The 15,325-nt window shown below is 36.5% G+C and overlaps 1 pseudogene; it reads left to right on the plus strand.

The window, feature by feature from the left end:
* Positions 1 to 1,167: 1,167 nt before the first annotated feature.
* LOC143675644 (olfactory receptor 4P4-like) lies at positions 1,168 to 14,889 on the plus strand (annotated as a pseudogene).
* Positions 14,890 to 15,325: the final 436 nt, after the last annotated feature.

The raw sequence follows: 15,325 nt of genomic DNA on the forward strand, positions 1-15,325 counted from the left end.
GAATCTCTGCTTAGTGTGCCCATATCAATAATTTCAGCCTAATCCAGCTTTATATTCCTCCCACCATTATCGCACACTGTTATGATCCATTGCCATACACATTCCCCTGATTTATGTCTATAAATTGGAGAACTCATGAAGTCCTTTTGGAGTATAATATACCTCCTTAAGGGTGACAATTTGTACCTCATCTTTTGGGTCCTGTTGGGACTTTAGTTTTAGGTCTGGAAGAAATGACCTAAGGAAAGTGGTGGGGTGCTGGGTCATAAAATAATTAGAATCATCCTCCAATGCTTCAAGGCATTTATTTGCAGTTTCACCTGGTGAAACATGATTAATCACTCAAAACTAATCCCTTCAGGTGGAGGTTGGGTGGCCACCTTATGTTCAGATCAGGCAGGAGGTGGGACAGCTATGTCCTCAGAGCCTACTACTATAGGGTTATCTAGAAAAGACTCATCACGACCTATGGTTTCCACCTCTCCACCAATATAATTATCAATCCATATGTCACTATCCTATTTTTTAGGGTCCCATTTTTTTCCAACAAATGCCCGCACTTTAATGGCAGACACTATGCAAGATTGAGACTGCAGTTTATGTTATAAAGTTGCTGCTTTAACAATAAGACTCAGAGTATGATTTTTGGAGATCTCAATTCTGCAGCTACAGAAAATAAGATTTTCTTCAGATAACTCAGATATGTTTACATTGGTCATGCATGTAAGCTTCTCTTTTGAAGCCTTCAGCCCATCCCTTTCTCTCACTAATGTATAAAGCATATCTAACAACATCCAACCAACATCTCTGTATCTCTTATTTCTGCAAAACTCTGTAAAGGTGCAAAAAAAATTACAGTGTGGCTTTGTACAAGTGAAGCATTAGAAGAATCCAATTGTGATATTTTGGCCATCTCTTCTGCCAACTCACCCTATGAATTGGCAATGTCATTTTCATTATGGGAACCAGAGTCCTTAGTGCATTTGAGTCCAGCCAGAGTAGAAAATCAATCATAAAACCCATTTTTAAGATTCTGTTTCTTAATAAACACTTCTGTCACCAAGCTGTATTAGCTAGGGTTTTCTAGAGAAAATGAATCAGCAGGAGATATCCATAAATATAGAATTTATTAAAGTGTCTTATATAACCATGCGAATGTAGAGTCCTATGTACAGGGCTGGCCACAAGGTGGTAACTCCAATGAAGATCCACAATGAATTTGCAGCAGGGCCTGACTTGGCAGCCATGGGAATGTAAGGGTCTAAGGTCTGTAGGGCAGGCTACAAGCTGATAACTCCAATGAATTTCCTCAATGAACCCTCAGGAGAGGCTAGTTGGAAAACAATAGGTATTGAAATCCAAAGAGCAGGCTCTGAAGCTGATGACTCTGGTGAAGTGTCTAGGTGAACTCCACAGAGAAGTTCACTGGCTGAAGCAGGCAGAGGACTATCTCTTCTGAAGCCTCCTTAAAAGCCTTCTGATGGTTAGATTAAGCATCACTTATTGCAAAAGACACTCCCCTTAGCTGATTACAAATGCAATCAGCTATGACTGCAGTCAATGTAATCATGATTTAAGCCCATGAAATGTCCTCATAGCAACACACAGGACAGTTCTTACCTGCAGATGACCAGGCACCACTACCTGACCAAACTGACACAAGAACCTGACCATGACACATATAGTTTTATCCCTCCTCACTTTATATATTAAAAGACTCCTAGAGAGTCTGTATACTTTGTATCCTTCCATAGCACTTTGTATGTATTAGATATTTATCAAGGAATTGAACAGATTGACTTTCTTCAAGTATTACATGTATTTAAAAATCCAATTAATAAATTTCCCAGTAAAATCTTATCAGCTTTTATAAAGTTTTAATGATAGTCAGGTGCCCTCTTTTTTTCCAAAAATAATTTTGAAACAACTGACTCAGAGAAGAAGAAAAAGTGCTTCTAAAGTGCTCTGATTATTTCTGGAAAACAATATTTCTGTGAATTTACAAAGAGGCATAAATTTCTCATCTACCTCCTAGAACACATGCTCAGATATTGCCAGTTATACCCCACACTTTCTGAAATCTGCCACCACCTAAGATTTTAAGTGGAAAGTGTGTCTTTATGGACTTTCCTGGAAGAATAGTCAATATGAATGGTGCAAAAATATCTGAATCTGGGGAAGTCATTCACTAAAGCATCCTTTCTTTCCCGAATAAGTAACATGACCCAGATTTGAGAAAGAGCTTAATCTTCAATCTGTCTTTTTATTTTAAGGGAAATAGGTGGCTTATTTTGGCAATTGAAGGTGTTACTTGGGACCTAAATAACATTTCTTGATGAGAATAAAAATATATGGTCATACAGTGATGAGATTTTGGTTTTTAATATCATTGTCCAAAAAAAGAGAAAAAGATGTCTGGGAAATTAGCTTCATTATATTTCTTCAGCAAAGTAATGTACAAAATTAACTGAAGCATATTCAATAAAGGAAGAAAGGACTAATAAAAAAGCTGAAAGGCCCCTACAGGGAGTGCAGGTACAGTATAGTAGTAGAATTCTCTCCTGCTACGTCGGAGACCCAGGTTCAATTTCCAGTCCATGCCCTTCCCCTCCAAAAAACAAACAAACAAAAAACAACAGCAAAAATATTCAACAAAATGGGATGCAATAATGGGATACTCACATGGAAAAATAATGAATTATGTCCCCACCATACAGCAAAGGAGGAAAAAAAACCTATAAAAAGGAAAATAACAGCACACACATACACAACACACAAAAATAATGGCAAACAGCATTGAGGATATATCAATGGGACACAGGTGCCAACTGAAAGAGTTCTTCAATGGCCAAAGCTGTTAAAATATGAGCAACAAAACAAATAGCACAGTATTAGAATATAATCCAAACTACAACATTCATATACTTGAATTCACACTGATATTAAAAAGTGGAGAGTTTAGTCTAGTTACTTTTTTAGTCTTTTTCTTCTTTTGTGGGGTGCATGGTTCAGGAATTAATCCAGTCCTCCCACATGGATGTCAAATATTCTACCATTGAACAACCACATGGTCAAGCATTTTACCATGAACAACCACTCATTTCCTTCTTACCTGCAGATGCCTGGTCATCTGCAGGTAAAAACTCGCCTGTTTGTTGCTATGAGGACATTTCATGGGCTTAAATCATGATTACATTGACTGCATCCATAGCTGATTGCATTTGTAATCAGCTAAGCTGAGTGTCTTTTGCAATAACTGTTGCTTAATCTAACCATCAGAAGGCTTTTAAGGAGGATTCAGAAGAGACAGTCTATCTGACTTTTTAAGTTATTTAAAAAGTTTTATTTACAAGGAGGGGGCCAAGATAGCAGCTTGGTAAGGTGCACGCTTTTTAGTTCGTCTCCAGAGCAAACTACTTCATAACCAGAAACAATACAGAGCAGCTCCCGGAGCAACGACAGAGAACAGACACTAAGCGTGCCCCAGTCTGGACCAGCTGGACCAGCTGCAAGTCTCCACAGCGCAGGGAGAGCCTTCCAAAGTTAAAGGAGCCACAACATATTTTTCTGGTGAGACCCGCAGACAGACAAGTGCTACATACTGGGCAGGATAAGAAAAACAGAGCCCAGAGACTTCACAGGAAAGTCTTTCAACCTGCTGGGTCTCACACTCAGGGAAAACTGATGCAGGTGATCCCTTACCCCTGAAAGGAGGCCAGCTTAGTCTGGGAAAATCTGACTGGAGTCTGTAACACCTATGCAGACCCTCCCAAGGGTAGGGAGGGAAAAGGCACCTTACAAACAGGACAAGAAACAAGAAAATGAGAACTGAAAATTAACCCTCTGTTAAACAAAACTTAAGCTAGAGGCCCAGAAAAAGCTGAACTGAAGGTCAATGAACAGATAGACAACAAACTCATCTATCAAGAAAACCCTAGGTAAGATAAGTGAAAGCAATCTCCAGAATAAACTAATTAAGGTAATTAAATGTCCAGACACCAACAAAAAATAACAAATCAAACCAGGAAAGTTGAAGATATGGTACAGTCAAAGGAACAAGCCAATAGTTCAAATGAGATAGAGGAGCTGAGACAACTAATGCTGAATATACGAACAGAAATGGAAAACCTCTTCAAAAACCAAATCAATAAATTGAGGGAGGACATGAAGAAGGCAAGGAATGAACAAAAAGAAGAAATGGAAAGTCCGAAAAAACAAGTCACAGAACTTATGAGAATGAAAGATACAGTAGAAGAGATGAAAAAAACAATGGAAACCTACAATGGTAGATTTCAAGAGACAGAGGTTAGAATTAGTGAACTGGAGGATGGAACATCTGAAATCCAAAAAGAAAAAGAAACTATAGGGAAAAGAATGGAAAATTTTGAGCAGGAGCTCAGGGAATTGAATGATGATATGAAGCACACAAATATACGTGTTGTGGGTGTCCCAGAAGGAGAAGAGAAGGGAAAAGGAGGAGAAAAACTAATGGAAGAAATTAGCAATGAAAATTTCCCAACTCTTATGAAAGACTTAAAATTACAGATCCAAGAAGTGCAGGGCACCCCAAAGAGAATAGATCCAAATGGGCGTTCTCCAAGACACTTATTAGTAAGAATGTCAGAGGTCAAAGAGAAAGAGAGGATCTTGAAAGCAGCAAGAGAAAAACAATCCATCACATACAAGGGAAACCCAATAAGACTATGTGTAGATTTCTCAGCAGAAATCATGGAGGCAAGAAGACAGTGGGATGATATATTTAAATTACTAAAAGAGAAAAACTGCCAACCAAGAATTCTATATCCAGCAAAAGTGTCCTTCAAAAATGAGGGAGAAATTAAAACATTCTCAGACAAAAAGTCACTGAGAGAATTTGTGACCAAGAGACAAGCTCTGCAAGAAATACTAAAGGGAGAACTAGAGTCAGATACAAAAAGACAGAAGAGAGAGGTATGGAGAAGAGTGTAGAAAGAAGGAAAATCAAATATGATATATATAATACAAAAGGCAAAATGTTAGAGGAAAGTATTACTCAAACAGCAATAACACTAAATGTTAATGGACTGAATTCCCCAATCAAAAGACACAGACTGGCAGAATGGATTAATAAAAAAGGATCCTTCTATATGCTGTCTACAGGAAACACACCTTAGACCCAAAGATAAACATAGGTTGAAAGTGAAAGGTTGGGAAAAGATATTTCATGCAAATAACAACCAGAAAAGAGCAGGAGTGGCTATACTAATATCCAACAAATTAGACTTCAAATGTAAAACAGTTAAAAGAGACAAAGAAGGACAGTATCTACTAATATAAGGAACAATTAAACAAGAAGACATAACAATCATAAATATTTATGCACTGAACCAGAATGCACCAAAATACGTGAGGAGTACACTGCAAACACTGAAAAGGGAAATAGACTCATACACCATAATAGTTGGAGACTTCAATTCACCACTCTCATCAATGGACAGAACATCTAGACAGAAGATCAATAAAGAAATAGAGAATCTGAATATTACTATAAATGAGCTAGACTTAACAGACATTTATAGGACATTACATCCCACAACAGCAGGATACAACTTTTTCTCAAGTGCTCATGGATCATTCTCAAAGATAGACCATATGCTGAGTCACAAAGCAAGTCTTAACAAATTTAAAAAGATTGAAATCATACACAACACTTTCACATATCATAAAGGAATGAAGTTGGAAATCAATAATAGGTGGAGTGCCAGAAAATTCACAAATACATGGAGGCTCCACAACACACCCCTAAACAACGAGTGGGTCAAAGAAGAAACTGTTAGAGAAATTAGCAAATACCTCGAGGCGAATGAAAATGAAAACACAACATATCAAAACTTATGGGACGCAGCAAAGGCAGTGCTAAGAGGGAAATTTATTGCCCTAAATGCCTATATCAGAAAAGAAGAAAAGGCAAAAATGCAGGAATTAACTGTCCACTTGGAAGAACTGGAGAAAGAACAGCAAACTAATCCCAAAGCAAGCAAAAGGAAAGAAATAACAAAGATTAGAGCAGAAATAAATGAAATTGAAAACATGAAAACAATAGAGAAAATCAATAAGGCCAGAAGTTTGTTCTACGAGAAAATCAATAAGATTGATGGGCCCTTAGCAAGATTGACAAAAAGAAGAAGAGAGAGGATGCAAATAAATAAGATCAGAAATGGAAGAGGAGACATAACTATTGATCTCACAGAAATAAAGGAGGTAATAACAGGATACTATGAACAACTTTATGCTAATAAATACAACAATTTAGAGGAAATGGACGGGATCCTGGAAAGACATGAACAACCAACTTTGACTCAAGAAGACATAGACGACCTCAACAAACCAATCACAAGTAAAGAAATTGAATTAGTCATTCAAAAGCTTCCTAAAAAGAAAAGTCCAGGGCAAGACGGCTTCACATCTGAATTCTATCAAACATTCCAGAAAGAATTAGTACCAACTCTCCTCAAACTCTTCAAAAAAATCTAAGTGGAGGGAAAACTGCCTAATTCATTCTATGAAGCCAACATCACCCTCATACTGAAGCCAGGCAAAGATATTACAAAAAAAAAACTACAGACCAATCTCTCTAATGAATATAGATGCAAAAATTCTCAATAAAATTCTAGCAAATCGTATCCAACAACACATTCAAAGAATTATACATCATGACCAAGTAGGATTCATCCCAGGTATGCAAGGATGGTTCAACATAAGAAAATCAATTAATGTAATACACCATATCAACAAATCAAAGCAGAAAAATCACATGATCATCTCAATTGATGCAGAGAAGGCATTTGACAAGATTCAACATCTTTTCCTGTTGAAAACACTTCAAAGGATAGGAATACAAGGGAACTTCCTTAAAATGATAGAGGGAATATATGAAAAACCCACAGCTAATATCATCCTCAATGGGGAAAAATTGAAAACTTTCCCCCTAAGATCAGGAACAAGACAAGGATGTCCACTATCACCACTATTATTCAACATTGTGTTGGAGGTTCTAGCCAGAGCAATTAGACAAGAAAAAGAAATACAAGGCATCAAAATTGGAAAGGAAGAAGTAAAACTATCACTGTTTGCAGACGATATGATACTCTATGTCGAAAACCCAGAAAAATCCACAACAAAACTACTAGAGCTAATAAATGAGTACAGCAATGTAGCAGGTTACAAGATCAACATTCAAAAATCTGTAGCATTTCTCTACACTAGCAATGAACAAGTGGAGGGGGAAATCAAGAAACAAATCCCATTTACAATTGTAACTAAAAGAATAAAATACCTAGGAATAAATTTAACTAAAGAGACAAAAAAACCTATATAAAGGAAACTACAAAAAACTGCTAAAAGGAATCACAGAAGACCTAAATAGATGGAAGGGCATACCATGTTCATGGATTGGAAGACTAAATATAGTTAAGATGTCAATCCTACCTAAATTGATTTACAGATTCAATGCAATAACAATCAAAATCCCAACAACTTATTTTTCAGAAATAGAAAAACCAATAAGCAAATTTATCTGGAAGGGCAGGGTGCCCCAAATTGCTAAAAACATCTTGAGGAAAAAAAACGAAGCTGGAGGTCTCATGCTGCCTGACTTTAAGGCATATTATGAAGCCACAGTGGTCAAAACAGCATGGTATTGGCATAAAGATAGATATATCGACCAATGGAATCGAATAGAGTGCTCAGATATAGACCCTCTCATCTATGGACATTTGATCTTTGATAAGGCAGTCAAGCCAACTCACCTGGGACAGAACAGTCTTGTCAATAAATGGTGCCTAGAGAACTGGATATCCATATGCAAAAGAATGAAAGAAGACCCATATCTCACACCCTATACAAAAGTTAACTCAAAATGGATCAAAGATCTAAACATTAGGTCTAAGACCATAAGACAGTTAGAGGAAAATGTAGGGAGATATCTTATGAATCTTACAACTGGAGTTGGTTTTATGGACCTGAAACCTAAAGCAAGAGCACTGAAGAAGGAAATGAATAAATAGGAACTCCTCAAAATTAAACACTTTTGTGCGTCAAAGAACTTCATCAAGAAAGTAGAAAGACAGCCTACACAATGGGAAGCAATATTTAGAAATGACATATCAGATAAAGGTCTAGTATCCAGAATTTATAAAGAGATTGTTCAACTCAACAACAAAAAGACAGCCAACCCAATTACAAAATGGGAAAAAGACTTGAATAGACACCTATCAGAGGAGGAAATACAAATGGCCAAAAGGCACATGAAGAGATGCTCAATGTCCCTGGCCATTAGAGAAATGCAAATCAAAACCACAATGAGATATCATCTCACACCCGCCAGAATGGCCATTATCAACAAAACAGAAAATGACAAGTGCTGGAGAGGATGCGGTGAAAGAGGCACACTTGTCCACTGTTGGTGGGAATGTCAAATGGTGCAACCACTGTGGAAGGCAGTTTGGCGGTTCCTCAAAAAGCTGAATATAGAATTGCCATACAACCCAGCAATACCATTGCTGGGAATCTACTCAAAGGAATTAAGGGCAAAAACTCAAACAGACATTTGCACACCAATGTTTATAGCAGCATTATTTACAATTGCAAAGAGATGGAAACAGCCAAAATGTCCATCAACAGACGAGTGGCTAAACAAACTGTGGTATATACGTACGATGGAATATTATGCAGCTTTATGACAGGATAAACTTATGAAGCATGTAATAACATGGATGGACCTGGAGAACATTATGCTGAGTGAGTCTAGCCAAAAACTAAAAGACAAATACTGTATGTTCCCAATGATGTGAATCGACATTCGAGAATAAACTTGGAATATGTCATTGGTTACAGAGTTCAGCAGGAGTTAGAAATAGGTTAAGATAATGGGTAATTGGAGCTGATGGGATACAGACTTTGCAACAGGACTAAATACAAAAACTCAAAAATGGACAGCACAATAATACCTAATTGTAAAGTAATCATGTTAAAACACTGAATGAAGTTGCATCCGAACTATAGGTTTTTGTTTTGTTTTGTTTTGTTCTGTTCTTACTATTATTACTTTTATTTTTTTTCTCTATATTAACATTCTATATCTTTTTCAGATGTGTTGCTAGTTCTTCTAAACCGATGCAAATGTACTAAGAAACGATGATCATGCATCTATGTGATGATGTTAAGAATTACTGATTGCATATGTAGAATGGTATGATTTCTAAATGTTGGGTTAATTTCTTTTTTCCGTTAATTAATAAAAAAAAATTTATAAAAAAATGAAAAAAGCCATGTAGCATAAGAGAGATTCCACAATTCAGAGGTGAACTGACAAGTAGACAAATAGAAAAAGCAGTATCCATGTGAAGCAATTTGAAGGGCAGTCAGAAAACACATCTGTGACAGTTAATTTCATGCGTCAACTTGGCTAAGTTATAACATCAAGTTGTTTGATCAAGCAAGCCCTGGCATGATTGTTACTGAGAGGGTATTTAGTAGCGGGATTTAAATCATTAGTTAATTGGTTGCATATAGAACTGTCTACATCTACAAAGAACAAAGGAGATTGCCTTCATCAGTGACAGGAGTCTCCTGATCTGATCAGTTAGAGACCTTAAAGCGAGAACTGAGAATTTAAGCAGTTAGAAAGAATTTCTATCTTTACTTCAGCAGCCAGCTTCACCTGGAGAATTCAGCATTATTGTCATCAGAGCTTCCAACTTGCAACTTGCTTTATGGAATTCAGACTTACCTAGTTCCTTGATCATGTGAGCCAATTTGTATTTAAAAATTTCTTAATATTTAAAAAAACATATTTTTTGAGTAATCTCCACACATATACAGTCCAACAACATCATACAGTGGCTCACAGTTTCATCACATAGTTGTGTATTCTTCACCATAGTTACTTTTAGAACGTTTGCATCACTCCAGAAAAAGAAATAAATGTAAGAAAAAAGGACTCACATATCCCATATGCCTGCCCTCCCTCTCATTTATCACCAGTATTTCAATCTACCCAATTTTTATTCATCACCCCCCATTGTATATTTATTTTTTATCCTTAATTTTTTTCTACTCATTTTATTCTCAGGATAAAAGGAGCATCAGGCACAAAGTTTTCACAATCACACTGTCACATTATAAAAATTTTATAGTTACACAATCACTTTCAATTATCAATGCTCATAGAAAACAGTTCAACTGTTTCAGGTACTTCTCTTTAACCCCTCCAATACACCAAAAACTAAAATGGAATATCTATATAATGCATAAGAATAACCTCCAGAATAGTCTCCTAACTGTTTGAAGTCTCTTAGGCATTGAAATTTTATTTTTTTTCTCATTTATCTCTTCCCCATTTTTGTCAGGAAGGTTTTCTCATTCCTATGATACTGAGTTCTGGCTCATCCCAGAAAGTCAAGTCCCACATTGCCAGGGAGATTTGCACCCTTGGGATTCATCCCATGTAGGGAGAAGGACACTGAGTTCAACTGTAAAAGTTGTCTTCAAGAGAAAGGCCATGTCTCAGCAACAAAAGAGGCTTTCTTGGGGTGAGTCTTAGGAATAATTAACAATAATTAGCTTCTTTTGTGCAGGAATTGGCTTCATATGAGCAAGCCCCAAGAATGAGGGTTCAGCCTATTGAATTTGTTGTCCCCATTGTTTGCAAGAATAATAGGAATTCCCCAGAAGAGGAAATATAATATTTCCTCCTTTCTTCCCAGTCCCCCAGTTACTGCCTCAATTATTATGGGATATATCAGGGAATCACACTAACCTGTACGAACAAACAAGATTTCACACCCTGTTCAAGATTCCATATAATTATTATGTTCATGTAAACTGACTACCAAAAATATAAATTTTGTACAAAATAAATGTGCTGGTTGGAAATGATGTATGTCCCCTAGAAAAGCGATGTTTTAAACTAAATCCCATTTCATAAAGGCAGAATAATCCCTATTCAATACTATATGTTTGAAACTATAAGTAGATGATCTCCCTGGATTGTGATTAAATCAAGAGTGGTTGTTAAACTGGATTATGTGATGACATGTCTTCACCCATTTGGGTGGGTCTTGATAAGTTTCTGGAGTCTTATAAAAGGGGAAACATTTTGGAGAAAGGAGATTCAGAGAGAGCAGAGAATACTGCAGCACCAGGAAACAGAGAGTCCAGGAGCCAGTGATGTTTGGAGATAAAGAAGGAAAACACCTCCAGGGGAGCTTCATGGAAATGGAAGCCAGGAGAGAAAGCTAGCAGATGGTGTCGTGTTCTTCCAGCTAAGAGAGAAACTGTGGCTTTATTCATCATGTGCCTTCTCACTTGAGAGAGAAACCCTGAACTTCATCGGCCTTCTTGAACCAAGGTATCTTTCCCTGGATGCCTTAGATTGGACATTTCTGTTGCCTCATTTTAATTGGCGCATTTTCTTGGTCTTAGAACTGTAAAGTAGCAACTTACTAAATTTCCCTTTTAAAAGCCATTCTGTTTCTAGTGTGTGGCATTCTGGCAGCTAGCAAACTAGAACAATAAACAACTCTCCCTTTGGTGTTGGACAAACTTAAAGTTTAAATATATGGGCCATATGAACCCTTACCCAGTATTCTTGCTTATCTTAGTCCTATACAGATCAGCTTCATTTATATTTCTAGATGAGCTCTGACCAGTTTTCAGCTTTTTTGGCAATTTCCACATGGGATAATGGTGACTTTCATGCTTCAATGCTCTAACACTGAGTCTCAGGTGTCACATAAATACCCAAAGTTCCAGGGAACAAGTAGGTTATAGACAAATAGCTCAGTTGCTCAGAATTAAGAAATACCAGTTACAACTACTAAATATATGTGACTTCTGTAACAGCTTACAATCTAGGAATCTTTACAAAAGGCACCAACCTGATAACCCATGCTCTCAAATTCAATTATCTGAGTTTGATCAGTATAGTTAGTTCCTGTGAATGAGGCATCATAATATTTGTCTTTTTGCTTCTGATATTTCAATCAATATACTGTTCCTACAGTTCTGTCACCTAGTTACATTTCTCATAAGCTCACTCCTTCTTGCAGCCACTCAGTAATCCTTTGTATGTAAACATTACAGTTCCCCTTCCATTCCTCAGTCATTGTAATCTTAGACCACATACAACATTGAAAATCATGAACACTGCTGCCATAAACATCAGTGTGCAAATATCCATTCATGTCCTCAACTCTCAGTTTCTACAGGTATATACCTAGCAATGGGATTGCCAAGATCATATGTCAATCTTGCCCTTAGATTTCTGTGGAACCACCACACTGCCCTCCAGAGGGCAAGCCTGAATAAAAACATCTTTTTCTCCAAATTTCCTCTAACACTTATTTCTCTCTGCTTATTTTTAAGCAATTTTATTCACACATGGTACAATCCAACCTAAGTAAATAGACATGCCTTCAACAAAATAATCTATATGAAGACATCTCCTTTTCTTCTGTAAAGAATCCATACTCTGCCCAATGCCCCCTACTTTTTGACATTTAGTTTTGGCATAATACCTTTGGTACATTCATTGGAGGCATATAACAATGTCCACTGTTGACTATAGACCCTAGATTAAATTGGTTGTACTTTTTCCTGTGTACCACACATTTTTAACATCTTGCAATGTTGACATTCATTTATTCTCACTCTTGAAAAAAGTTTTCATTCACACTGCACCTAGCCTCTCATGAATTTAGTCATAATTCCCGCTTCTCAACAGTCTTTTTCCTTCTTCAATTTCCTCCTTTCTTTTTCAGTTTTTTTCTTTTACTTCAATCATTTCTCTTCTTGCCAAATGTAATTGAAACATGTTTGCAAAGAATTCTTAATAGAACCTTTCTCTAAAGATTTAATTTACAAGGAAAGAGGAAATTTTAGAAAAAACTTTTTATGAGAGTTACAAAAAATGTAAACTGAAAATTGCCTCCAAAATCCTGCATATATTTGCAATTTTCCATACAATCTATTAGGGCACAAGCCTACTGAAGAGGACATTTCGATATGAGTAAAAGTGATGTTACAGTGATGCCCCATTCTCCCAGATATGCTACATCTGTAAGTCTGCAGTCTTCTAAATATATATTCAAATAAACAGATCATTATTTCATTTTATTAATTCATTCAAAATGGCAACAAAGGCACCAAAATATACTTCCTAATTTGTTTCTAACAGCAGCCTGAAAATTGCACCTTTCACAGAATTAGGACAAGGGTGAGGTTCTCATTTAATAACATCCCATGTTCCTGTATTAAGAGATCTAGCATTTTCTGGTGCTAATTCCCAATCCACACTTTGAACTTCAACCAATTATGACCAGAAGTATTCATTGAAATTTTAGTAAATAACTCAAGTTATTTCTCAGATATTATTAAAAGCCTTGTTTATAAATATCAAGAATAAATATTTAGATTCAGTGGATATGTAGAATTCTAGGGCTCTTTGGGCACTCCAAATAAATTGTATGTAGCATAGAAAAGGGGAAAGTGTTGCTTATATGTTATGAGTAGTACGTTACAGAGATGGAAAAGACCCCATTTATTTCACAGAGATGAAAAACAACTGGGTCCATTTGGTCTACAGATAGGATAGAATATCTGAGAAAAGCATGGAATCTGGCATCCAAATACTGGTTCAAATTGCAGATCTACTGCTATATAACTGAATTATTTGGTGTAATTAGTTGAGCCTTCCTATACCTCTAATGTTACATATATGAAATGAGTATAGGAGAATAACACTTACTCTTGCATGGTGGTAGGATTTAATACATGTAAAACATTTATAAAATAGTAGAATTAAATTATGATCCCATTAAATGTAATTTAACATGATAAAAATGCCCTAATTTGGAAATATTTTAAATGGTTAAGAATTGTAATAAATCCAGTATGACCAGCATAATTTTTCAATTTGCAGTGTATATTTTGAACTCACATTAACCTCATGGAAAAATCATAACAGTGTCCCTGGATTTGTCTTCTTGGAGCTGTGGAAGAATAACTAAATAGGTTCTTCTTTTTGATCTGTTCCTTGGCAGTCTTAATGGGGAACTTCATCATCTTGCATCCAATCACCTGCAACCATCTAAACAAACAGCCCATGTACTACTTTCTCTGTCACTTCTCCCTCAAGGACCCCTCCACCTCTATTTTGGTCCTGTGGCTAATTAGAGACTTTGCTTCAGAGAAAAATCATTTCCTATAACAACCATTTAACCCAAATATTTTCTTTCCACTTGCTGGGTAGTGTGGAAATATTAATCTGGCTGTCCGTGGCTTTTGACCACTATGTTGCCATTGTCAAGCCCCCACACTACATGTTCACTGCGAATGGGCAAAGGTGTAGCATGCTAACTGTCATGGTCTGGGCTGTGAGTTTTTGACACTGTATTGCTGCACTGGCCATGGTCCTCAATATATCCTACTATAGTCCTAAACAGATCATCACTACATGCATGATGTGAAACCTCTTTAGAAACTGATATTCAGAGATATTGTAGTGGCTAATATCTTTGTTATTGTCAATTCAGGGATGTCAGGGTCTTTAATTTTTCCTATGCTGATGACTTCTTACATACTCATACTGTATGATCTTAGCACAAGCTATTCTGCAGGGTGACACAAAGCCTTCTCAACCTGTAGCTGTCACATGAAAGTTTAGCTTTGTTTGTTTTGTGCCAGGTGAGTATATCTTATGTGTTACCTGTGGAGAGTGGGATCAAGGACAAGGAAATCTCTGTGTTGTATGCGGTGATTGTCCCCATGCTGAATCCTTCCATTTATACACTGACAAATATGGAGATAAAAAATGCATTGTAAAAGGTATGGTTTCAGATGACACAATGACAATTAAAGTTAATATAAGGTGCAGTTCATTTTCATTCCCATGCTGTGCCCCTAGTGTATTTATTACTAAGATCAGTGTAGAATGAAGTTAAGCTTTCTTTGGGTGTTGGACTAAATGACTTTTGACATTATAAGAGCCAAAACTACAAATAATTATTATTCATATAGTAACATACTCTCTAGTGTGTCCAAATTGTCCCAGGTATGTCTTTTTGTAGCTGAATAATATAAGATGTGTCTCATTTGAATTCAATCTAATACTTTTGCTGTTCTTTGGTCTTGCTTCAATGTTGATGGCTGCTGACAAATAGGGGTAGTGGTTACTAAGGTATGTTCAGCTGTGCCAATTTCTTTTAAAAAGACAACAATGAGGCTTACCATGTAAGTTGTCTCTTTCTTTCCTCAAAAGGTTTCTCTTCAGCATGTGATACTCTTC

This window comes from Tamandua tetradactyla, chromosome 3, assembly GCF_023851605.1.
Source record: "Tamandua tetradactyla isolate mTamTet1 chromosome 3, mTamTet1.pri, whole genome shotgun sequence".
NCBI classification, from domain to species: domain Eukaryota; kingdom Metazoa; phylum Chordata; class Mammalia; order Pilosa; family Myrmecophagidae; genus Tamandua; species Tamandua tetradactyla.